The 25,990-nt window shown below is 52.8% G+C and overlaps 1 protein-coding gene and 1 long non-coding RNA gene across 4 annotated transcripts in view; one reads left to right on the top strand and one right to left on the bottom strand.

Moving 5' to 3' along the window:
- The window catches only part of LMNA (lamin A/C), a 48,067-nt gene that overhangs the window by 21,767 nt on the left and 310 nt on the right, over nt 1-25,990 (bottom strand). Inside the window, exons 2-4 of one of the 3 annotated variants that reach the window (XM_069544402.1) lie at nt 25,747-25,777; nt 6,724-6,939; nt 6,035-6,185 (exon numbers count right to left, since the gene is read on the bottom strand). The gene's annotated coding sequence lies outside the window, so the exon portion shown is untranslated. Of the gene's footprint in view, nt 1-3,653; nt 3,718-6,034; nt 6,186-6,723; nt 6,940-25,746 lie in introns of those variants that run through there. The other 2 variants (XM_069544408.1, XM_069544404.1) reach the window with 2 other exon arrangements.
- Nucleotides 3,850-20,664, top strand: LOC138415883 (uncharacterized). The gene is made up of 3 exons (XR_011247435.1): nt 3,850-3,941; nt 20,260-20,336; nt 20,459-20,664. It is a non-coding gene; the product is annotated as an uncharacterized lncRNA (long non-coding RNA).

Genomic DNA, 25,990 nt, shown 5'->3' with positions numbered 1-25,990 from the left:
GGGAGTTGTCCACCGGTAGGGAAAACAGGAAGAGGCGTACCAAGCACAAGGGGTTAAAGAGCAGCATAGAACCCTGAACTGGATAATGAATTTCAAATGGGTTCCAGAAGCCTGGAAGCTGGAACATTAGTAAGTGATATTAGAATATAGCTGTTGAGTGCAAGGGTCCAACTATCAGAATACAATTGTTGGGCAGTGGAAGAGACACTTGTCTTGAAGACCAACGACCTTGGGGAGGGGACCCTCCTCTTTCCTACAGCATCCTGGACTTCTGTGTCCCTAACACTTGGCCCAGTGCCTGCATTCAGGAGGTGCTCAGTGTTCCTTAAATGAACAAATGCATCTGGGCCTGCCACTTCTCAGTTGACTGACTGGGCGCGTTCTATCTTTTCTTTCAGCCTGTTTCCTCGTCTATAACATGGGGATGCTGCCGTGATTAAGTACCATGCATTTAAAGGGAGGCTTCTTGGAGGAGATAGGTTTCAGGCTTTACAGAAGTGCCTTATGCACACAGTGAATTCACTCATCCAACAAAGATTTATTGAATACCCACTGTGTGCCAGGCACTGCTCTAGACACTAGGGAGACAGCAGTGAATAAAACAGGTCAGAATCCCAACCCTCATGGAGCTGACATCCAAGTGGAGGGAGATGGTCCATAAATAAAAGACAAAATTAGTTTGCTGGGGCTTCCCCAGTGGCTCAGTGTTAAAGAACCTGCCTGCCAATGCGGGGGTCACAAGAGATACAGGTTCAATCCCTGGTGAAGATCCCCTGGAGGAGGGCATGGCAACCCCACTCCAGTATTCTTGCCTGGAGAATCCTATGGACAGAGAAGCCTTTCGGGCTACAGTCCGGAGGGTCACGAAGAGTCGGACACAAGTGAAGTGACCTAGCATGCGCACATGCACGCACATAGGATACTGCTCTACAAACTGGGTAACTGGCACTTTGACACTCTTTAGTATGTTTTCACAAACATGCTCAATCTGGCCGACAGAACCACCTTATGGGCTGGGAATCATTTCCCTGTTTTACTGCTGAGGCTGACTTTCCCCAAACTAGACATTAATAGGCCGAGCCCAGAACATGGACGAGGTGGCCTGGACCAGGATTCCTTCACTATCTTATGCCTCTTTGATGGGACGTGTGGGAGAAGCTGGGGTGGACTGGTGCTGGGAGGAATTCTGTACAGAGGTGCTGAAGTGGGAAAAAGCTGAGGAGGGTACACAGCTCAGCTGAGCAGGCAGACACTAGAGGTGAGGTGGAAAAGTGTGGGAGCAAAGGCAGGACTGGAGAAGAGGGAGATGGAGGCAGCCACCTGGCTCAGGGATGGAGACCTGCGGGAGGGAATCTGGCTGCTTGATAAGGCTGGGCTTAAGGAGGAGAGAAGGGAGGCCTTGAGACCTGCAAGGAAGGAGTCAGAGGCAGCAAGTGAAACAGGGGGCTCAGCAGAAGGGTGAAATGAAGGAGGGCTTTGAGGGGCATATTAATAACGATTCATGTGGGGAGCATTGTGGAGTACCTACTATAATTAGGCATTAGGTATCTGCATTACTGTGTTGAACCTATACATAAATAGCTCTATATGGTAAGTACTGTTATTAGCCCTATTTTATAGATGAGGAAACTGAAGCCCAGGGAGATTAAATTATTCCTTTAAGGCAGGGATTCTCAAAGTTTGCACTATTGACATTTTTGGGCCAGATAATTCTTTGTTGGGTGGGGAAGGGTCCGGGCCCTGTGGGATATTTTGCTGCCTCCCTGGGCCTCTATCTACCTCTGCCCTCAGTTATGACCATCAAAAATATCTTCACGTAGGTGTTCCCTACGGGGCAAAACCACCTCCAGTTGTGAACCACTTACCTAAGGTCATATGGTGAGTAGCAGGACTGAGATTTTAATACAGGTGGACTTGACTTTGAACACCAAGCACTTACTGCTGCTGCTGCTAAGTCACTTCAGTCGTGTCCGACTCTGTGCGACCCCATAGACGGCAGCCCACCAGGCTCCCCCGTCCCCGGGCAAGAACACTGGAGTGGGTTGCCATTTCCTTATCCAATGCATGAAAGTGAAAAGTGAAAGTGAAATCACTGAGTCGTGTCCAACTCTCAGCGACCCCATGGACTGCAGCCTTCCAGGCGCCTCCGTCCATGGGATTTTCCAGGAAAGAGTACTGGAGTGGGGTGCCATTGCCTTCTCCCAAGCACTTACTATCAAAGCTGTAATTCTAGACAGGAGTCTATGAGTGGGAGAGACGCATTCAAATGGATCCTAGGCCACTGGGGAGACAACTCCCCCATAGGGATGGGAAGAGGGGAACTCCTGGAGGGAGTGGAGGCTGATTTGGAAAGTGGGAGCTGGCTGAGAGCCATGGTTTGAGGATCCTTTTATAGTAGGTTCCAGAGGGAAGGTCCCTTTCTTATTCATTCTTTGATCACAGGGTCTGGCACAAAACACCTGTTGAACTGCTGAGTCACTCGTGCACAGGTGAATATTATAACCTTGAGAGTGGAAGGACTCTCCTGTTCTGTAAATGGTTGTCATGTACAAGGCACCCGGTGAGGGGCTGTGTGGGGCTGATCCCACTTAATCTCCACCTAAGCCCTAGGAAGGAGGTATTATTATTGGCATTTTATGTACCAAAACCCCCAGACTCTGAAAGGTTGGCAAATTGACCTCAGGCCGCCCAGCTGATTAGACAGCCTTCTTCTCACTCAGACTCAGCTAGATGGAATGATGCAGGCTGTGGGCAATTCACTTAGTTTAGTTTAGCCAGGAAGGCCCTTAGAAGGAATGTGTGTTTGACAGTCCTTTGGAAAGGCAAAGAACTCCTCATTCGAATGAAATCTCACCCCCAGAGCCTAATATACTACATGACAGAGACAGAGCCTCTTTAGCAGGGAAATTTTGGGACCCCTTCTTGGTGATCCCTTGCCCAGAGGGCCCTCAGGGCTCTGGGGAATAAGCCCCCTTTTTTTACAAATAGGCTTCTAAGGCCAGAGGAGAAAAGATTTGCCCAAGGTCACACAGGTAGGCCTGCCCAGAACTCCTGAAATAGTGCTCTGACCCCATCATATGCTACCACAGGAGACATAACACCCTGCACAGGGCACCTCAAGGGAGGGCATTAATATCCCCTTGATGTGGGGGTGCTGGCTGCTGAGCCAGGGTCCACGTCTATTCCTTCAGGGAAACAGCCTAGTCAGAAAGGGCCGCTGGACAATGGGCAGAGAGCCAGTCCTTTACACCTCACACCTGGCTGAGCAGGTCTCCCAGGTGTGGCCCTTTGACAATTAAGATTACTACCATAACAGTCTCAAAGCTCTTAGGGACGCACAAACACCATTTATCCCCATCATACAGATGAGGAGATTGAGGCTTGGGCGGGTTAACTGATTTGCTCAAGGCCACGCAGCCGACAAGTGACAAAAGGAGGCCTCAAACCCCAGGTGTCCGCCTCCAGGTCAACTAACATCCCACCTCTTCAGCTCAAACCCTGAGGAGACAAATCCAACAGCAAAATCCGAGGATCTGCCTGGGAGCTCCAGCCCAACATTTCAAACCCCCTTCCCCACCCAATGGGCCAAGACAGCCGCCCACCTGAGAGCCTCTAGTTTCCCGAACTGTCACAGGACACACCAGAATACACACCAGACTAGGGCCAGAGAGGAATTCCGCAGTGACAGCTCCCTCTCTGCTCGCCATCCCCCAGATTTGGCCCCTCCCACCAGGTGAGGGTGGGGGAGGGTGGGCGTGGGTAGGGGCGGGGCACCGAAGATGTGGGTGGAGCCATGTGGACCGGCTGGCCCCGGGCTGCTCGGCTGGGGCTGGTAGGCTGGCTGGGGCTCTGGCTGGGTGGTTCCTCCCTCCTTCCCGCCCGGAGGCGGGCAGTGCTGACGGCTCCTGCTGACGCAGGCCCCTGCGTGTGGGCGGCTGCCTGTAAGTCTGTGTGTCTCTGTATGTGTGTGTGGTTGCTGGGGCCTCCCAGGTCTCCTAAATGGGGGTTTCCTCTCCCTGTTGTCAAGGAAACAAACAGAAGCTCCACAACTCCAGGGCTGGGACTGGAAGAGCAGGGTCCCCGAGCCTTTTACACCCATACATTTCCAGAAGGTGAGGCAGAAGAGGATCCCCTGTCCCCCTCCGCTGACCAAACAGTGGGGCCCTGAAACTGGAGTAGCCGCCTGTCCTGTTTGCAAAGCACTGGGGAGTGTCCTAAGACAAGGGAGTGGTGGTGCTCAAACCAGGACAGGTCCTGGCAAACCCGACAACTGGTCTCCCTACACGTTCATCCGAGTTTTGTGGGGAGTCTCTTTTTAAAGTATAAGAATATCTTTTACAGATTTTACACAGATATATGACCATGTGGAAACATGGGCAGACTCCTCTGAGGGTCTTGGAAACGCCTGTGCAGCTGAGGGTCCCTGAGCTTCTCCTTCATCACCTTCACTAGAAACCCACCAGAGGCCCCAGTCCCTCCAGCCCTTGAGCTCCTGGGTCACTTGGAAGGCTACCCCCCTCTCCCACCAGGCACTCACACTAGGGGGATCCACTGGGAAGGTGAATTCTTGAAAGGAAGATGGTGTTAATCTGCAGATTTCCTGGAGGGTGGACCGAGCAAAGGGTTCTTTCTGGAGAAGTGGTTGGGCTGCCAGGTGGGGCAGGTGGCTCGGCAGCGTCTCTGCCAAGATCAAGAGCTCCTGGAGAGAGGCGCCATGGGTGGGGGAGGGACTGTGTTGGGCCAATGCTTCATCATTCATTGCCTAGAAGCCAGAACTTCTAGGGAGGAGTTAGGGCACCACACAGACCAACCTCTCATTTCTAGACCCTCCTTGGTTGAACTCCCCGGATTGCCCTGTCCCACCATCCTTATGCCGCCCACAGGCCTGCCCCAGAGTAGCACCCCATTTGCCCTCTTTGTCCAGTAAATCCAAAGCTTACAGGGCACCCTGAGAGCCCACCTCACTTTGGCCCTTGACCCTTGAGGGGCTCTTCATCAGAGTAACAGGTAATGGGGAAACCACTGGAGCAGGGTGGGGCAGCAGGGGCTGGTTGGGAGAGACAGGATGCATGGGCTGAGGCTGTGCTCCCAGGCTGCCCAGGGAGGGGCGGAGGGGGCATCTGTTTCCTCTTGGCCAGGATTCCCTCAATCTCATCCCCAGAGGAGGTGAAAATGGTCCTGGCTTCCCAAAGTGGAGCTTCCTGGCCTGGGAATGGAGGATGGTCGAGGTGTCCATCAAAACATCCCATATCCCCTCTCTTCCCTCTGCCTGGAGCTTCAGGGAGCTCAGCTAGGGTTTAGGGGTGGGGGCACACTTCCTGTTGCAGCAGACAGTTAAGGTCCTGGGGCTCAGTGAGCACCTGAAGCTTTAGCCAGGCTGGACTCTCAGTGGGTATAGTGGGGTAAGGGAAGGGGACTTGTCTGGCTCGGTTTGGGGCGGGGGGGGGGGTGCCCTCACCTTAGTGGCCTACAGATGATGGATGGACCAGAGAGAGGTGAGCACAGAGGGTAAGTGGGGATGAGGGAGAGATACAAGTAAAGGAAGGAGGTTAGGGAAGAAGTCTACCATGAGAGACGAAGAACTGAGCTTTGAGGCAAGGGGCAAGGGGATCAGATCTAGAGCCCAGGCCAGGGGGCACCAGGAGGAGTGGCAAGCTGGGCAGAGGGGGAGCCCAGGAATTGAGGAGAGGGGCAGCTGCCCAAGCTGACGCCAGCACTCCAGCCCCAGATCCTGGTGGGGCAAATATTTACCGGGCAACAGTTGCTAAGTAAGGAGGAAGGAGGAGGAAAGCCAGTAGCTAGAGGGCTTTCCAGGCTCCTCCCATCCTCACAAAAGAGAGGGTGAGCCACACTGTTCTCCTCAGCCCTCCACCCCCACCACACAGGCGTGGCCACATCCCTTCATGCACACTTATCCTGGAATCACCCCTACCAATGCCCAACCCCCCGCCCCCACCAAACCCCAAGCTGGTAAGAGGACAGAGGGCTGGGCTAGGGGCAAGTTCATCCCGGGGCTGCCAGGCCTTCCACCTACCCTAGGACATCTCTGCCGCTCAAACCTTGTGAAATTCCCCTTCCCAATCTGTTGTTCAGTGGAGGCTGGAGAGGAGGATGGTCCAAGCAGTCAGGATACAGTGAGGGAAAGGATGCTGAAGGATGGAGTCAAGATGTCCAGGGGGTGCAGGCTGCAAGAGAGGATGTGGAGGCGGAAAGGCGGGGAAGAAGTGACTCCATTAGAGGCTGTGCAAGGGCAGGCAACTGGGGGCTGCTAGACCCAGAGAAGAGGGATTCTCAGGAGTCCCTCCTGTCCTGGCCCCTGGGCAGAGGGGGAGGGCAGAGGAGGCGAGGGTGTGCTCAAATGGAGCCAGATGTGGCCCATGTGATGTGGGCTGTCGCTGGCATGGGCACAATGGGGGGCTGGGCATACAACTGCCGCCAGAAAGAATTAGTCAGAAGCTGGGAAGGGACAGGGGAGGACCTCTAGCCCAGGACCCTCAGGGGAGCAGATGGGAGCTCTGGGGAAGGGTGGGAGGGCTCACAGCCTGCAAGAAGGGGTTGAGATGACCTCCCAACCCTCCTCGAAGTTCCCATCCATTGCCCTGGCTGAGCCCCGATTTCCTTATGCAGAAGAGACGTCCTGACACCCCTCCCCAGGACAGAAGACATGCCATGGGCCCGGCTCATGGCCTGACACGTAACAGGGGCTCTCTTCTTTTTACCCACCTTCTCAGGGTGAGGTCTCTGCTCTGCAGGGCTTCTCTTTGGGGGTCAGTGTGTTCAGACCCTCTGGAAATTGGGGCACAGGAAGGGGAGGGAAGGGCACCAAGAGGGTGCTGCTGGGGCAGAGAGGCAGTTCCGGGCCCAGGCTCCCTGGCGCTGATGGAGGTTCTTGAGGGTCGAAGGGTCGGCCAGAGTGACTGCAGGCCCCATGGGTCCACCCTGAAATGGAGGTAGATGGAGGGCCTTCACTATGGAGTGACACCAGAGAAGAGACCAAGGCGCCTCCCCAGGGGGTACTTCCTGGAGCCCAGAGCTCACACAGCGTGAGCCTCCGAGAGGGAGCGGGGGTTGGGACCCCAGGAAACAAGGCAGACCTGAGGGGTGGGCCGGGGCACAGCCCTGTAGAAACAGACAGAGGGACCCTTGGCGGACCAGGTCCAAGCTGGCAATGGAAAGAGTGTTGCTTTCCAGACTCCCGTTGGAAAGTTTGAAAAGTACACATGGAAACATTACTCACTGGCCCCTCCCCATGGCCCCCCTTTCCTGATTTCTGTGATTTTTTTTTCTCCCAAGAGTTAATTCAAGTCACATTCTCACAGAAACCATACTTAGTGAGGGAGGGCAAAGGGCGGGCTGAAGGAGGCAGAGAGGCACCACCGCAGGAACCGTCTAGAGATGGAGATGTGTCCTGGGCTGGGGCAGACCAGTGTGCGGCAGTCTAGCCGCAAGGGAACACCTCAGACACGGAGAATTCAGCTTCCAAACACTGAGATGCTCACGTGAGGGAAGTGAGCCCATTCACACGGCCACAGCCAAAGCTGCTGCAGAGTGCCCCTGTGTAGCCCAGGCCCAGACAGCGGCCTTCTGGCCTCCTCCTCAGAATCCATTCCCGAGGCCACAGCTGAGGCCAGAGGCCCAAGGAGGTGGGAGTGGTGGCGGAGCTCCCTGAACTCATCGCCTCCACCGCTGCCTCCCCAAAACTGCCTCCCCGGAGCTGGGCTCTCCCCCTTTGGGCTGGGGAGGATCCCGCAGGCCTGGCCCCCAGGGTGTCCCTGGGCCAGGAAGTCCCAGCCTATCCAGAAGAGGCCAGGGAAAGGGAAGCCCAGCCCGGGCCAAAGGTGAGGGGCCCTTCCACTCCAGACGGCTCTCGGGAGAGGCCGTGCAAGATTCCCAGGGCAGGGGTGACTGCTGAGCTCCCACACTTGCCATCCCTCCTTGGATGTCCCACATGGAGCTCCTCAGGCCTCCCCACCACCAGCCCAGCCCCGCCCTGTGCCTCCTCCTCAGCCTCACCCTTTCTGTCTCCCTTGGTGAGCAACCCCCGCAAAGTCCTCTGGATCCAGAATCTCTCTCCATTCTGCCCACCGCATCCAGCTCCTGTGGTTCTTTCTGTTTTGTTTTTTTGGCCATGACACGCGGCTTGTGGGATTTTAGTTCCCCCAAGCCGGGCCCTCAGCAGTGAGAGCAGGGAGTCCTCACCACCGGACCGCCACGGGGTTCCCCAGCTCCGAGGTTCTGATGCCGCACCTTCAGGCCTCACCTGAGGAGCTGCAGGAGCCTCCGGCCAGTCTTCCTGCTCCCACCTTTGCTTCTGTTCTGATCCTTTCTCCTCCCTAAACCACAGCCATCTTTCCAGAATGTAAACCTTGGTGTGTTTCTACAAGACTTCAGACTCCCTGACTTTATTCAGGATAAAGTCCAAATTCCTTGAGCTGGAGTGTAAAGCCCTCCTTGACCCAGGCTCTGCTCATTATCTTCAGCCTCGCCACTTGCCTCACTCTCATCTCAGTTCCGTTCAGTCGCTCAGTCGTGTCGGACTCTTTGCGACCCCATGGATCGCAGCATGCCAGGCCTCCCTGTCCATCACCAACTCCCGGAGTTCACTCAGACTCATATCCATCGGGTCAGTGATGCCATCCAGCCATCTCATCCTCTGTTGTCCCCTTCTCCTCCTGCCCCCAGTCCCTCCCAGCATCAGAGTCTTTTCCAATGAGTCAACTCTTCGCATGAGGTGGCCAAAGTACTGGAGTTTTAGCTTCAGCATCATTCCCTCCAAAGAAATCGCAGGGCTGATCTCCTTTAGAATGGACTGGTTGGATCTCCTTGCAGTCCAAGGGACTCTCAAGAGTCTTCTCCAACACCACAGTTCAAAAGCATCAATTCTTCGGTGCTCAGCCTTCTTCACAGTCCAACTCTCACATCCATACATGACCACAGGAAAAACCATAGCCTTGACTAGACGGACCTTTGTTGGCAAAGCAATGTCTCTGCTTTTCAATATGCTGTCTAGGTTGGTCATAACTTTTCTTCCAAGGAGTAAGCGCCTTTTAATGTCATGGCTGCAGTCACCATCTGCAGTGATTTTGGAGCCCCCAAAAATAAAGTCTGACACTGTTTCCACTGTTTCCCCACCTATTTCCCATGAAGTGATGGGACCAGATGCCATGATCTCGTTTTCTGAATGTTGAGCTTTAAGACAACTTTTTCACTCTCCACTTTCACTTTCATCAAGAGGCTTTTTAGTTCCTCTTCACTTTCTGCCGTAAAGGTGGTGTCATTTGCATATCTGAGGTTATTGATATTTCTCCTGGCAATCTTGATTCCAGCTTGTGCTTCTTCCAGCCCAGCATTTCTCATGATGTACTCTGTATAGAAGTTAAATAAGCAGGGTGACAATATACAGCCTTGACGTACTCCTTTTCCTATTTGGAACCAGTCTGTTGTTCCATGTCCAGTTCTAACTGTTGCTTCCTGACCTGCATACAGATTTCTCAAGAGGCAGGTCAGGTGGTCTGGTATTCCCATCTCTTTCAGAATTTCCCACAGTTTATTGTGATCCACACAGTCAAAGGCTTTGGCATAGTCAATAAAGCAGAAATAGATGTTTTTCTGGAACTCTCTTGCTTTTTCCATGATCCAGCGGATGTTGGCAATTTGATCTCTGGTTCCTCTGCCTTTTCGAAAACCAGCTTGAACATCTGGAAGTTCACGGTTCACATATTGCTGAAGCCTAGCTTGGAGAATTTGGAGCATTACTTTACTAGTGTGTGAGATGAGTGCAATTGTGCGGTAGTTTGAGCATTCTTTGGCATTGCCTTTCTTTGGGACTAGAATGAAAACTGACCTTTTCCAGTCCCATGGCCACTGCTGAGTTTTCCAAATTTGCTGGCATATTGAGTGCAGCACTTTCACAGCATCGTCTTTCAGGATTTGAAATAGCTCAACTGGAATTCCATCACCTCCACTAGCTTTGTTCGTAGTGATGCTTTCTAAGGCCCACTTGACTTCACATTCCAGGATATCTGGCTCTAAGTGAGTGATCACACCGTCATGATTATCTTGGTTGTGAAGATCTTTTTTGTATAGTTCTTCTGTGTATTCTTGCCGCCTCTTCTTAATATCTTCTGCTTCTGTTAGGTCCATACCATTTCTGTCCTTTATCGAGCCCATATTTGCATGAAGTGTTCCCTTGGTATCTCTAATTTTCTTGAAGAGATCTCTAGTCTTTCCCATTGTATTGTTTTCCTCTATTTCTTTGCAGTGATCGCTGAGGAAGGCTTTCTTATCTCTTCTTGCTATTCTTTGGAACTTGCATTCAGATGCTTATATCTTTCCTTTTCTCCTTTGCTTTCCGCTTCTCTTCTTTTCACAGCTATTTGTAAGGCCTCCCCAGACAGCCATTTTGCTTTTTTGCATTTCTTTTCCATGGAGATGGTCTTGATCCCTATCTCCTGTACAATGTCACAAACCTCAGTCCATAGTTCATCAGGCACTCTATCAGATCCAGTCCCTTAAATCTATTTCTCACTTCCACTGTATAATCATAAGGGATTTGATTTAGGTCATACCTGAATGGTCTAGTGGTTTTCCCTACTTTCTACAATTTAAGTCTGAATTTGGCAATAAGGAGTTTATGGTCTGAGCCACCGTCAGCTCCTGGTCTTGTTTTTGCTGACTGTATCTAGCTTCCAGCAATCCTGATCTCTCTCGTTTATTCTGAGCTGAACTTCTGGGGCGTGGCACACGCTTTGCCCTCTGACCAACTCCTCCTCATTCTCCAGGCTCAGCCAAGAGTGTCCCTAAGTTGGGGTCAGGTGTCCCGCTAGGCCCCCAACATCCCTTGTCACATGAAATGGACAGTGTTCACCTCTCTTTCTACATCAGGGGAACTGCTTGAGGGTAGAGGCTGGGTGGGTCTGGTGCTGGTGGTTTAGTCGCTAAGTCATTTCCAATTCTAGAGACCCCACAGACAGTAGCCTGCCAGGCTCCTCTGTCCATGGGATTCTCCAGGCAAGAATACTGGAGTGGGTCCAGGGTATCTTCCCAACCCAGGAATTGAACCCAGGTCTCCTGCATTGCAGGTGGACTCTTTACCAACTGAACTGGTGGGTCTGTCTCTTCCCTTTATTCTGAGACACCCAGCATGGTACATAGGGACAGGGAAGTTTCTCTTCACATGTGAGCCGAACATCTCAACATATCTCCCTCCTGAATGGGTACTCCCAAAGCTCTATTTCTCCCTCTACTTTGTCCATTCACCCTACTCTTCACCACCTAATTCTAGCCCCGCCTGCCTCCCACGTGCCTCTCGCCGCCTCCCTGCATATGTCCTGCAGCCAGGCCTCTCTGCACACCCAGCCCACAGCCGAGTCTCAATACCAGTAGTAACAACAGCTACTGTTTACTGAGTGCTTGCTATGTGACAGGGCCTGATCTAGGTTCTTTCCATTCATTGGCTCATTCGATACCAGGCAGGAGCTAAAAAAAGAGATTGGCCCAAGAACCTGACTTTTCTGATGGCTCAGTACCAGTCTCTCCAGGAGTTCATACCTCTGTCGTCACTGTGTGTAAAAGAGATGGGTTATATGCTAGGCCCTCAATAAATGTTTACTGAAGGAATGAACAATGTGACTGCCTACCTGTGAAGCAGGTCCCATCGCTAGTGAAACATTATCTCTGAGCAGCCCTGAAAGGTGAGCAGGGCAAGGGCATTATTCTCACTTTATAGAAGAGGACTTGGTCCAAGTGAGTGAGGAGAGACCTGCTTCTGGCCGCACAGGTGGTAGTGGGCTCCCGTTCAGTGGCAGCACCTCCGGGCCTTGCGGAGGCTCCCGTGTGGCACAGACAGGGAGCTGCTGTCCAGAACGGGGGTGAGGGTAGAGAAGGATTTACTTGAGAGTTTTCAGGAGTCATGGCTGGAGGAAACCCAGTGGTGTCAACCCTCACTGTGCAACAGAATCACTTGGCGGGGGTGAGGGGTGGGGACACTGCCTCTGTGGTTCAGTGGTTAAGAACCTGCCTTGCAACCCAGGGTACATGGGTTCAATCCCTGGTCAGGGAACTAAGATCCTGCAACTAAGCCTGAGTGCTGCAACCACTAAGCCCAAGCGTTCTAGAGCCCGTGCTCCGAAACAGGAGAAGCCCGCTCTCGCCACAGCTAGAGAAAGCCCACGTGCCACAGCAAAGACCCAGCATAGCCAAAAACTAATAATAGTAAATCGCTTGGGAGAGGGAGCTTTCAAAACTGCCAGCCCCCAGAGTCTTAGATATTTTGATTCAATAATTCATCTAGAGTGGCTGCTGCTGCTGCTGCTAAGTCGCTTCAGTCGTGTCTGACTCTGCAACCCCATAGACGGCAGCCCACCAGGCTCCCCCGTCCCCGGGACTCTCCAGGCAAGAACACTGGAGTGGGTTGCCATTTCCTTCTCCAATGTAGGAAAGTGAAAAGTGAAAGGGAAGTCGTTCAGTCATGTCCGAACTCTTCACGACCCCACAGACTGCAGCCCACCAGGCTCCTCCGCCCATGGGATTTTCCAGGCACGAGTACTGGAGTGGGGTGCCATTGCCTTCTCCTGTCTAGGGTGGAACCCTGGCATTTTTCGGTAAACACTACTTTAGTCTTTCATTTACCAGATGGAGAAGCTGAGGTTTGGAGCAGGGATCACAATGACAGCTAACACTGAGCGCTGATGGTGCCTGGCTCTGTTCTAAATAGAGCAGGGGGATTATTCACCTGATCCTCACCGTCACCCTTTATGGGAAGGACTGTTATTATCGGCTCCATTTTACGAGTGAGGAAACAAAGTCCAGTGGGTCCAGGGTCACACAACCAATCAGTGGCGGAGCTGGGATTCAGATCCCAGAGACCTGGCTTGGAAGCGCACACTCTTAACCCCAGAGTTGCAAAGGGGCCAGTGGCAGAGCCAGGCCCAGCCAGGCGCCACCTCCTCTAGACAGAAAGGTCAGAAAGCTGGTGAGAGTGGGTAAACTGAGAGCAGAGAAGCCACAGTCCAGATGGGAGCCCCTCCCTCACGGAGGGGGAAAGGGAGGGGTGATGCGGGGCTGGGCAGTGAGGCAGCTTCCCCGTGGGACCACCCTTCCACCTGCCTGCCTCCCTGGCCTCCTGGAGAGGAGCCCTGACCAGCCCCAGCTGAGCCGGCACCTACCCTGTGCTAATTGATGGAGCCTCCTAATTGCTGATCACAAGCAGTCAATTAAGTCAAATTAGGGAGCTAGAGCTAATTAGTGCTTAGCTTCCTACAGCCTCTGGGCACCCCTGGGGTCTGCAGGAACCTGCTGCCCACCTCTCCCCACCCCCAGGGAAGAGAATTGCTGCTTGTAGTGAGCGTGTCAAAAGTTCATTTGGCTTCCTTGCTCTCGTAAGGATCAAGGGCTTATCCCCCATCTCTGCACTCCCGGGCAGCTCTGTCTCCAGTCCCACCACGCATGACTTGCCTTCCTTGACAGTCTGACAACATTCATGTCACCCCATAATTCATAAGGATCATCCCATTCACCATCCTGAAACCCTGGAGGCAGGGCAGTCCATATCATCACTGCAGTGCAGAGAGGGTAAGTGCTATACTATGGGCTTCCCCTGTGGCTCAGTGGTGAAGAATCCAATCCTCCTGCCAATGCAGGAGACACAGGTTCGATCCCTGGGTCAGGAAGATCCCCTGAAGAAGAGAATGGCAACCCACTCCAGTATTCTTGCCTGGGAAATCCCATAGACAAGAGGAGCCTGGCGGGCTACAGTCCATGGGGTCTCAAAAGAATTGGACACAACTTAGTGACTTAACAATAACAAAGCTATACTATGTGAGGTTTCTCCATTGAATCTGCTGTCCTCCCACTGTTCCTCGGCCTGACTCCAATTCCAAGACCCAGCATCAAATTCAAAGAGGTTCTTTCTGAGATCACAGAACAGGGGATATAGTTTTCTCTTCTATACTAATTCATTCTGTGACCTTGGAGAAATTGCTTCCTTCTATGGGCCTCGGTTTTCTCATCTGCAAAACAGGTGGACTGGGCCAGAAGATTTCCAAGGCATTTTCACCTCCGTCCCTTCTGCTTCAAGGGAAGAGATAGTGAAGAGCTAGAGCTCCTTCTTGCATGTCATCAGGGCCCCGGGATGGGACAGGAATACTCCCTTTCATACTGAAATTCTGGGGGCCCCATGGCTAGACAAGAATGAAACTGTGCTGGGACTTCTCTGGTGGTCCAGTGGTTAAGATTCCATGCTGCCAATACAGGGGGCGTGGGTTCCATCCCTGGTTGAGGAACTAAGATCCCACATGCCATGCAGCATGGCCGAAAGATTGAAAAACAAAACATAAATATAACAATACATTGGAAACATAAAAAAGAATGAACTGTCCTGATAGCCGCCAGAGGATGCTGGGAATTGCCCGGCTCTAGCAGGGGCTGGGAGCAGGGAGTAAGGGGGCAAACATGACGACCTTTCTCACCCTCTCTCTCTCTCTCTCTCTCACACACACACACACACACACACACACACACACACACACACACACACAACTACCCCAAAGACAAGGATACATGGAAAGCTGTGGGGGATATTGGATGGCCAGAATTAGGGCCTGCTTCTTTGGACTTGGAAGATGGTGAGAGGCAGGCTAGATGCAGTTTCTGGCTCACATCAGGCTGTACACTTTGCCAAACCCCCTCTCAATCAGGGACGGATTCACAGAGGGCAGGGCAAGCAGGGAGGCTGGGGGAGGTGGAGGGAGTCCCCTCCTGTCTCCTCCTGGGTCTTAGCCACACTGTAACTTGCATGCGCCTGATCTGCTTTCTGGATCTTCACGAGGATGGTTAGAGTCAGACTAGACTGGATTCCAGTCTTCACTCAGTCACTCATGTCCTACTTCAGTCACCCTGGAGTCACTAGAGTCACCTTTGGCCAGCCTGACAGTTTCCTCTAGTTTCCTCTTCTGTAAGATGGGCTGACACTAATTCCAGGGGCCGTTGTGAGCAACAAGCATCTAAAAGATGAGCATATCCAGTGAGGAGCAAGGGCCCTGCCCCTTGTCAGGGCTCAGTTCCCCTCGAAGCATCTGAAAGAGCACAGGTCCAGGAGCTGTGGTCAGGGGAGCGTGTGCTGAATACCAAGCAGGAGCCGCAAGGCATCCGGTGCCTAGCACCCAGGCCCTCTGCAGCTTTCCTTTCCTGTGGTGAGTCACTCCTCACCACCCTGGGGACTCAGGAGTCCCCAGCTTGCCACAAACACTACGATTGTCATAGAAACCAGGCCTCCCCTTCCTCTCTGACTGATTGATTTCACCACATTGTCCCCCACACTCTCTCTGGTTCCTAGATCTCTGCTTTTGACTCACTGATTGAATCGCTTCACATTCCTGTGCCCAAGATACTATCAACCTCGTCCCTGCTTCATGGTTTGCGCCCACAGCCCCTCAAGCAGGGCCCCTTTCCCCAGTGGCCTCTGCTCCCTTCTCTGCCAGGTTAGGCTGGGCACCCCCTAGAAAAATGTCTGCCCAGGAGAGATGAGTGAGCGTCAGCCCCGGCTCTGGCTCCCCCGCCACCTCCTACGTCAGCGGCCCAGTTCAAACTCCTTTAGCGCGGGATTGTGAAACCAGCAAGGGCAAGGGAGGTGGCCACGGGCAGAGACTGACGGGCGCTGGCGCCACCTGCTGGCCCCGGGGGACCAGCCCCACCTTCTCCCTATAGGTGGGCGTGCCCGGGCTAGTCCTGAGTGGCAGAAGGCCCTGGTTCTGTGTCTTGTCAGAGCAGTCATCCACATCATCCGTTCCTTCCCTCATTCACAGATATTCACAGATCTGTGTGCCCCAAAGAGCTCTTTTCCTCGTGGAACAAGCAATTAAAATGGCACGAGTGCTCCAAAAGCAGCAGCTCTGGAAGGCAGGGACAGAGAACCAGGCCCCTAACCAGGGGTGACTGAGTTAAGTCCTGAGTAACAATCACCAACATTCATGAAGCACTTTCTGTCCACTAGACGCTACGTCAGTACTTTACATGCCTCTTCCCACTAATCACACGTCAAACCCATGAGGCAACTGCTACCATTCTCTTCACTTTATTGATGAGGAAAACAAGTTCAGAGACATGAAGTAATTTGCATAGGGCTCGTGGGTAGTGCCACCTGCCTGCCTGTAGCCCAGGTGTGGAGGACAGCCACACTATGGGCTCCTGCTTGAATAGCTGGGCAGAAAGGCCGGACAAAGTACGTGTCAGGTGGAGGAAACTACAGGCCTAGGAGCCACTGGCCCTGGGGACAGAGGAGGAGAGATGAGCAAAGGAGGCTGAAAAAGAGCGCCAGGCAAGCAGGAGAAAGGTCAGGAAAAAACGCATTTGGAGAAGGAAGAGGGGACCAGCAGGGTCAGAGGCCAGTGGCTGAGCAAGGCTGAAAACGGAGACTGGACTCAGCCCCCGCTCTGAGGGAGCCGGTTAGTGTGGGAAGGTGAGGCCAGAAGGCCTGGAGAGCAGGGCAGGCACCTCTGCACAGGTCTGACCTCAGGGCTTGGGCCAACCAACAGGCTTGGAGCAGCCTGGGAAGGCTGTCTGGGAGAGGCATGCAGAGTTACCACCAGGCAGGCCAAGGAAGTACCTCAAGAAAACTGGTAATAAGGGTGGCAATAAGGGTATAACTGGCTTCCCACACGGCGCTACTAGTAAAGAACCTAGCTGCCAGTGCAGGAGATATGAGACATGGGTTCGATCCCTGGGTCGGGGAGATCCCCTGGAGGAGGAAATGGCAACCCACTCCTGTATTCTTACATGGACAGAGGAGCCTGGTGGGCTACAGTCCATGGGGTTGCAAAAGAGACCCGACTGAAATGACTTAGCCGAAGATATAACTGGCAACCTGGGTACAACTAGCCAAGTCCCAAACTGGACACAACTGGGGAGCAGCCTGGCCCTCAGGCTCTGGAGGGCGGTGGGGTGGTGGAGGGGCGGCTTATGCAAGGATGTTAAAACAAGAAAGTGCCTGGAAAGCCTTTTAGCCCAAGCCACCCCACCTGTAGTCCTGAGTGGGAGGTGGCTTATACCTGTTGGTAACAGACCTTGCTCACACTGAAATCAGCCATGGTGAGAGAATTTACACCCTGGAAATTGACAACCACCACAAACCAGGGCTTCCCCTCACCCTACCCCTGTTATTAAACGTGTGCAAGTACATCTCTGTTCTACCTCTCCTGCCCCCACTTTACAGAAGAGGAAACTGAGGCCCAAGGATGAGGAGTGACTTTTTCAGTATCATACAGTAATTTTCTTCCGCTTGCTCATTTATCATTTGCTTAACAAATTTTTATGGAGTGCCCCACCTGCTAGACTTTGGGGAGACAGGTCCCTTGTCCTGGGGGCACCTGAAGTCTGGACTAGCGTACAGAACATGTACCCCAGCTGTGGCACTGAGGGCTGATAACCACAAAAGGGATGGGTGCCAGAGCCACGGCAGACTCAGGACACCAGCGTCCATCAGCATGGCCAGGAAGGCCTCTCGGAGGACAAGACTCCTGAGCGAAGCTCTGAAGGATGAGTGGGAGACAGATAAGACGATGGGGGCGAGAGGGCTGGAGGCAGAGAGAACAGCATCTGCAAAGGTGTAGCAGGGGGGAGGGCCTGGCAGGGGCACGTGACCTGTGGGCACCTCTTCGTACTCTCAAGGACCCCAGGTCCAAGACTCCTTTTACCAGCAGCAACCGAGAGGAGGGGTACACTGCTTAGACCCCTTCGGAGCCATCAGTCAGAAGTCACACCAGCGAATTAGCACCAGTATTGAGTTCCTGCTGGATATGAGTTCTAGACTAGGCACTGGGGAGAGGAGGAATCCAGTGAGGGTGTATCTGAAGCATCACCCCCTAAGGGATCCAATAAGGAATGTCTGTGAGGGCCAGGGTAGGGGGTGGGGAGGGCAGGGGAGAGATGCAGTTGGGTGTGGAGGGTGGGAGGTATGATGGAAAAACAGAGGGAGAAGATGAATATTTGGTGGGGTGTGGGGGCCAGAGGCCGTTCAAGAGGAAAGGATGGAAGAGCATGCACCGCTTCTAAGCAACAAACATTAAGCACTTACTGTGTGCCAGGCACAGGTGCGGGAATACAAGAGTGGATTAGAGCCCATCACTGTCTTCAAGTGGCTCCCAGGTACTGGGGAGACAGAACTGCAAATGGACAGTTACAATATAGTGTGATCAGTGGTAAGACATCCCCAAAAATGACCAGGGGAGATTTCCCAGTGAAAATAACATGTAATTTGAGTCCCGCAAGATGAACCAGCATGAGCCAGGTGAAGTGTGAGGGACACTGGCCTGGGACAGCCCAGGCCAAAGCTGGATGACAGGAAGAACAAGATGTGCTGAAAGCCTGAAAAAGGGCCCATGTGGCTGGGGTGGAGGGAGGAAGGGCAGGAGCAGCTCTACTGCTGGGCAGAGGGAGGAACGTGAAGGACGTTCTAAAACACACTAGGGAGAGAACTAGCGGCTAAACCAGTGGTCCAGAGGTTAAATCTCAGTGTTTCCAATGCAAGGGGTACAGGTTCAATCCCTGATCAGAAAACTAAGATCCCACGTGCTGCATAGCCAAAAAAAAAAAAGGGGGGGGATGGTTTAAGTAAGCCACCTGAGGGCTTCCCTGCTGGCTCAGTTCTAGGGTAAGTCTGCCTGCCAATCCAGGAGACACGAGTCCAATCCCCAATTCGGTAAGATTCCACATGCCATGGAACAAGAGATACTGGTTCAATCCCTGGGTTGGGAAGATCCCCTGCAGAAAGAAATGGCCACCCACCCCAGTATTCCTGCCTGGAGAATCCCAAGGACAGAGGGGCCTAGTGGGCTCCAGCTGATGAGGATGCAGACAGCTGGACACGACTGAGCACAGCACAAACCACGCCGAGGAGTTTGGTCTTGGATCTAATGACAATAGGGAGCTAATAAAGGGCTTTAAGAAGAAGAGTCTCATGATCAGATTTTTTTTTTTTTTTAAACGATTGCTCTGGCCACCTTGTGGAGCATGGATTGAAGGGGCAGGGAGACAAGAGTGGAGAAGAGAGACCAGTAAGAGATTACTGCAGACAGGAAAGGATGATGGCTTGGGTCAGGAGGGTAGCAGTGGCAGTTGATGGATTTGGGAAACGTTTTGGGGCGCAGTTGACAGAACTTGTTGATGGGTTAGATGGGAGGAATTAGGGAAAAGACAGGACTCATAGATGGCTTGAGCCACCAGGTGGAGGGTGATGTCATTTACCAGAAGCAGGGGACGGGGGAGCAGGTTTGGACTGTTGTCACAGAGCCAAGACTAAAAACTCAGGACTCCTGATTCCAAGCCAGCACCTGTTTTCCCTGGGGGGACTGCTGGGAGAAGGTGGGGAGAATGTGGGACAGAGGAAGAGGTACACGGACATGGAGAGGAGAGGAAGCAAAGGGATACGTGCCCAGTTAAATTCTCACAGCATGATCATCCTTTCTAAATCAGCCGCCTCACCTTTCTACCCCGATATCCTGCTTTGTTCTTCCTCACAGTGATTACCACTACCAGAAATTACATGATTTACTTGCTTATTCTCTATCTCCCCTCTCCCACAGAATATCAGCTCCATGAGAGTGAGGACCTTGTCTGTCTGGTTCAGTGATATCTCCAGGCACCTGGAACAGTGCCTGATACAACAAATGTTCAATATGTATTTATTGGATGAAAACTTATATCTCCTTATCAGTTTTATTATTATTCCCCTCTGGATCCAAGTCGGTGGTACTCAAATGTCTGGTTAGCCTGGCCCCAAATAGTGTCTTCCAGGGACTCAGAAGGTCAACCGGACATGAACCAGTCCTGAGCAGTGGAGAGGGCTCAGGATGACCTGGGGAGCTGGTCAGACCATGTGGATGTCCAGGTCGTGGCCACTTGGCTTTTTCATCAGACTGGTAACCTTATCTCCCGTATGTTAGATGCCCTGCCAGAAAAGGGCAAAGTGGAAGCTGGAGATGACACTTGAGGAGGCAGGATTGGGCGCAGAGCCCTAGCTTGGGCAGGAAGAAACCTCTGGGCCTTGGTGTCCAAGCCCACCCGGGAGCTGCTCCCGGTAGCTGGTCTGCAGCGCCACCTCGTGGCCAAAGTTCAAAGACGCTTTTCCTCCCCCTGTCCCCTGCTGCTCAGAATCCAGGCAAGCTGGCCACTAGTCCAACTTGCAAGCTTCCTTAGTACCTCTAGCATCAGTCTTCAGCCATCCCTCCAGTCCTTTCGCTTTGAATGAACCTCTCTCATCCTCAGGGACTCCAGATCCACTTCATGCAGGAAGCCTCTTCTGGTCAGTGATCACTCTCCTCGGCCTCCAGACTACTCACCAGGTATCACTGTTTACCTCTGGGTTCTTAGACTTTGGGGTCAGACAAATCTGGCTTTGAACACTGGGGTGTCCATTTACCAGCTGTGTGACCTGAGCAAGTTACCTAATCTCTCCGACCCTTAGGTCCCTGATGCTAAGCAGAGATGGCAATTCCAGTCTCACAGGGATGTGAAGAGGATTAAATGAGATCAAGAAATGAGATCAAGTCTGTAAATGTAAAGAGCCTAGCAATAAGAAAACTCGGGAAATAGAAAGTCCCTTCCCACCCCTCTCAAACTTCCTCTTCCCTTTCCTGAAAAAGGAAGCATGATGAAATAGAAGGCGCAAGTCACAGGACCTGGGTTCTCTCGGCCGTGGTTTTCTTGCTCTCTGTAAAATAAGGCCATGAGACAACTGCTAAATCTATTCATTCATTTACTCACTCACTCACTCATTCATTCAGTTTCTAGTCCACCTATGACATTCTAAACAGTGAATATGTCTTTTATATCCATTCATTCACCTGTGCCAGACGCTATCTTATGCTTCAGTACCAACCTGCTAGTATCCAGCCCAGTGCCTGGCACAGAGAGGGCACTGGAGAAAATTCTTCCCCAACAATCTACCAAGAACATGTTTCCTGCCTCCTCTTCCCTGCCCCAAGAGAACACCCAGCCCTGCCTGGCACCAGGTGCCCCTCCCCCTCCTCAGCCTGAGAAACCAGAGCTGGCGCCACCGGGTGAGGAATCTGGGGACCAACTGTCACAGCTCCGGTATCACCCGCCTCTGGGACGCCTGGGTCCGACTCTGAATCCCAGTGGGGCTCTATCCGCCAGCTGTCCTGGGGGACCCTAGCTCTGCCCTAGCCCCTCTGAGCTGCTCTCCCTGGGGAAATCAGAGAGGGCAGGCGACCTGCTGGGGGGAGTTCCGGAGTGGTACTGGAGGAGGAACAGAGAGGAGTTTGTCTGTCCAAGTCCAAACCTCAGGCTGGGCGGCAAAGCCCTTGGAGACTGGGTCCACAGCGGAGGACCGAGTGGCCTCCTCTCTCCTTCCAAACTCTGCAGGCCTCCAAGTCCCAAAGGCTGTTTTGCCCTCACATTTATTCCTGTTTGGCCATGTTCTGTGGGTCAGATAGGCTAGTTTCTGTGTCTTTCTGTGGGCAGAGAGCAAGCCTGCCATTTCTTTTGTGTGTCCTACAACAGAATTTTACCCAATACATTCTCCCTGATGCAAATGAATGAGTTGGGTGTATTTGAGCAATACACCCAACAGAGGGAATACTGGCTGCACTCTCAGCAGGAAGGATGATGTTAGATCACAAGGCAGACTTCCCATAAGGGAGGAATATTAAGAAAAGAAAACAAAAACCCCATAAAGTTTAGTAGAGGAGGTTCAGTAGGACCGATAGAGGTGGCTTCTCAAGAGCAGCAGGGATACACAGGTGAGATAACCTCTGTAAGGACCAGCCAGCTTAGAAGGGCAGCCTTGGTGTAGCCTCCTGTGTCTGCCTCCCTCCCCAGGGGCTCTGAGAAAACGACAAGGGAGGAGTGGCATCAGGTCTGTGCTCCATCCCTTGATGCCTGGACAGCAATAACAGGTGCCCAGTTTTGCTAGAAAAGGGACATAGACGCACAGAGATAAGCACAGTCCGGACCATCCATCCCACCCCTGTCCTCCAGCCTCCACTGGAGTTCTGGGCCACCCCACTCTCAACTAGGTCACCTTTCCTGCCTTGCAGCCAGACATGTGGGTACACATCCCCACCCACACATATACAACTTGCACACAGACACACATGCTCGTAGCACCAACTCAACAACTCCACAGGGGCCTCTGTTCCACAGGCCTGAGGCCGTGTGTGTGTGAGAGAGACATATATAGAGTTGGCTTGCATTCCAGGGCTCAACGGGAATTATGTTTGGATCTCTCTGTTTGTTTGTTTGGGATGATCTTATTGCTGCAAGTCTAGATCCAGAACTGACTTCAGGTGACTCACAGTGGGTCAGGATCTCCTCCAGTGCCTGGCACATCCTAAGAACTCAATAGGAAGTAGTTTGCTGAATGAATGCATTAAAATTAATTAATGAAGACCACAGTCTAGCTAAAGTCAATTGCCAGCAGAGAACAACCAGGGCCCCCAAACTAGCATTGATTGAACATCTAAAATGAGCCAGACACTGTGCTAGGAACTCGGCTTATTATTTCCATTTGAAAGATGAGGAAATCGAAGCGCAGCAGTAATTGACTGTTCAAGAAGCATAACAGGGACTTCCCTGGTGATGCAGTGGATAAGAATTCACCTGCCAATGCAGGGGACATGGGTTCGACCTCTGGTCCGTAAAGACTCCACATGCCTTGGAGCAACTAAGCCCATGTGCCGCAACTACTGAGCCCGCACTCTAAAGCCCTCGAGCCACAACTACGGAGCCTGATGCTGGAGTTGCTGAAGTCTGTGCACCCAGAGCCTGTGCTCCCCAGCAAGAGAAGCCAGTGCAGTGAGAAGCCCGCAAACGGGAAGTAGAGTGGCCCCCACTCACTGCAACTAGAGAAAGCCCGCGTGCAGCAACGAAGACCCAGTGCAGCCAAAACCCAACAAATAAATAACCAAGAAGCAGAACAAGCAGCGCTCTTGGCTCCAGAGGCCACCTCCTTCCTCTTACACCGTGATGCTTGGAATGTGCAATTTCACTCACCACACCCTTACAGAGTTTCTGCTCTGAGTAGAGCTGTGTACTGGACACTGGGGGACCAGGGTGGGACACAATGACAAAGGTGAGACACACAGTCCTATCCTCCAAGGTCCTGAAGGGGACATATGCCACCTACCCACCTGTCTGGTCATAGGCAGAGTGCAGGATGGGGAGGGGTGGGCATAGCTGTCGATTTCCAAGCAAAATTGTTGAAGTAAGGCCTTCGGCCCTCATGGTCGTAATTCTAAATTGAGTAGGCAGGGGCTTCCCTGGTGGCGCAGTGGGTAAGAAGCCACCTGCCAATGCAGGGCAAACGGGTTTGACCCCTGGTCTGGGAAGATTCCACAACCAGCGAGCAACCATGGCCATGCGCCACAACTTCTGAGCTCCTGCTCTAGGACTACAAATACCGAGCCTGCGTGCTGCAACTACCGAACCCGCTGGCAGTCCCCAACATGAGAAGTCACTGCAGTAAGAAGCTTGGGCGCTGCAACGAAGAGGGGCCCCCACTTATCACAGCTAGAGAGAGCCCATGAGCAGCAATGCAGATCCAGTGCAGCCCCCACCCAACCTAAAAATAATAATATAATAAATAGACTGGGTAGGCAGAGGGAGAGGAGAATGGGAGCTGCTGGACAGAAACAGCTTGGCCAACATGTCAGCGGATGAGGGGAGTCCCCTGAATAAAGGAGGCCACCCACTTCCGGAAGTGAGAAAAGAAAGAAAGTGGAGGTGTTAGTTGCTCAGTAGCGTCCAAATCTCCGCAACCCCATGGACTGTAGTGCCAGGCTTCTCTGTCCATGGACTTCTCCAGGCAAGAATACTGGAGTGGGTTGCCATTTCAAAGGACTCATCAAATAAGTTATTTAAAGACTTCAGAATAGGGAACCCCCTGGCAGTCCAGTGGTTTAGGACTTGAGTTTTCAGTGTCAAGGGCACAGGTTTGAGCCCTGGTCAGGGAACTAGGATCTCACAAGCCCTTCAGCCAAACAGTAACAGTGAAAAAGCCCTCCCCTCTCAAGGTGCATGCCCCACCCCCTCTGCTGCACTCTGGCAGGTCCCCTGTAGGTGAATGTACCCCCACACAATTTGGAGGCACACACCTCTGTGTACACCCATGCCCCAGACCTAAGTGCGTTCACACACAGCCTGCCCTCCAGGTGCCAAGTGCCTCTCTTGCCTTGGATATTTGGAGTCAATGGGAGCCTGAGGGTGGACCCATGGCACATGAATACACCCCGGGGGGCTGATTAGTCCTTGCTGGATCAGTGAGAGGGGGTCCAGCAGGGACTGCCCCTTCCTCTACCCCCTCTTTAGTCTACCTCTTTGCATTCAGCAGCTGCCCCCTCCCCGCTCACTTACACTTGTTTCTGTTCTTTGTTTTCCTCCCTGGCCAAATCCCCAAGGCTTCTTTGATCATTAACCTCCTGCTTTAATTAGCTTAGTGGGGAGGAAAGTGGAAGCAGGGAAAATTCAGGAATGGGTGTCTAGGGGGAATCTCATTTTGGTGGGGACAGGAAGGCTTCGAGCAGCTGGTGACAAAAATGCCTGGCACACGGTCAGACCTACACAACTGTCTGCGATTTCTGATGTGCAAAACAGTCGCCTGTCCACAGAGCGGGAGGCCCCCCCACGGCTCCCAGGTCCCCCAGCCTGGCTTCCTGGGGTAGGAGAGTGGGCAAGAGCAGGGAACAGCCGAAGGTCTCATCTCTCCAATTCTTCCTCTCTCACTCTTGCTCAGAGGTGGGAGCATTTAATCCCCCAAAAAAGGTTTGTTGCTAACTTTGTTTAATCTTTGATCCAGGGGGCATCTCATCCCCAATTCTGGGGCCTTCCAGTGTTTCTCTGTCATGGTTTCCTTCCCTGGATCTTCCGCTGGGCAAAGAGCAAGAGACCCACAGTAAGCCAGCTCCCACGCCCTCCTGACATCCTCCTGTCTCCCACCCTCCCCTTGGTGTGCAAGTTTACTCTTTCCAAGAATCAATTTAGGGAACTGGGCTTCGCAGCTCAGCCCTCACAGCCTCACAGTGCCTGGTCTATGAGGTCATCTCCTCCGTTCCCCCATCCCCCTGCCTCCAAGCAGGACGTTACCTCACAAACTAGCTCAGATTTTTGGTTTCCAAGGCACTCCAAAAAAGAACACCCACCCATTCCTATCAAACTCTTTTGGGAAGTTCTTCTTAAAAGTCCGTCCTCAAGCCCTCAGGTTGCAGTGCCATCCTCTCTTACTGGGAAAGACCCAGGCATAAAAAGGGTGACAAAAGAAATGCCGAAGCTATGGGATAAGGGGAGAAGAAAAGATTGCATTACACTCTAACTTCCACAAACTCCCCTATGCCCAGCTCTCCAATTCACGACTTAAAAACTGATTTTTACTTTCACCTAATTTCCAGAGTCAAAGGAGCTGAATTAGTGGGTTTTCAATGGGGGAGAGGTGGGTGAGGCAAAGTGGAATGATGGTGACGGCTAAAGAACAGAGCACCCCCCAAGCTAAACGGATGGCCCGGGCCTGAGGAAGTCTGGGTCTCCATTCCACCCGGTGTCTTCTTTCCTCCTTCCGTCGCACCCAAAGCTCGTGTGGCTCTCACCCGAAACTGTTAACTCCTATCATGCCTTTAAGACTTCCCTTGCCTCCCCGCTCTCGGTCCCGTACTTCTCTCCACCCCTTCATCCTCCTCACCTCATTTCTCCACAGCCCTCCCAGCTCCCCTCCACTGATCAGAAGGATGTTAACTAACTCACCTCCCAGTCGGTGCTTCTCTGATCTCCGAGACTGGGGGGAGGGAAGGGAGGAAGGGGGATGGCTTGCCGCTTGGGGAAGAGGGGACCCCGTCTTTTGCCAGGGGGTCCCACCCTCCAACCCGGCACCCCATCCCGGCCCCCCACCCCCACCCCCCAGCGCGCAGAGCCGTGTTCTCCACGCATCGCCGCTGCGGGCTTTGTCTGCTCTGCGGAGAACCTCTGCCCGCGGCCGGGAGCCGGGATC

The sequence above is a fragment of the Ovis canadensis genome, chromosome 1 (assembly GCF_042477335.2).
Source record: "Ovis canadensis isolate MfBH-ARS-UI-01 breed Bighorn chromosome 1, ARS-UI_OviCan_v2, whole genome shotgun sequence".
Taxonomy (NCBI): Eukaryota; Metazoa; Chordata; class Mammalia; order Artiodactyla; family Bovidae; genus Ovis; species Ovis canadensis.
Note: the sequence above shows the minus strand (reverse complement) of the source record. Positions and strands in the feature narration are given on the sequence as shown.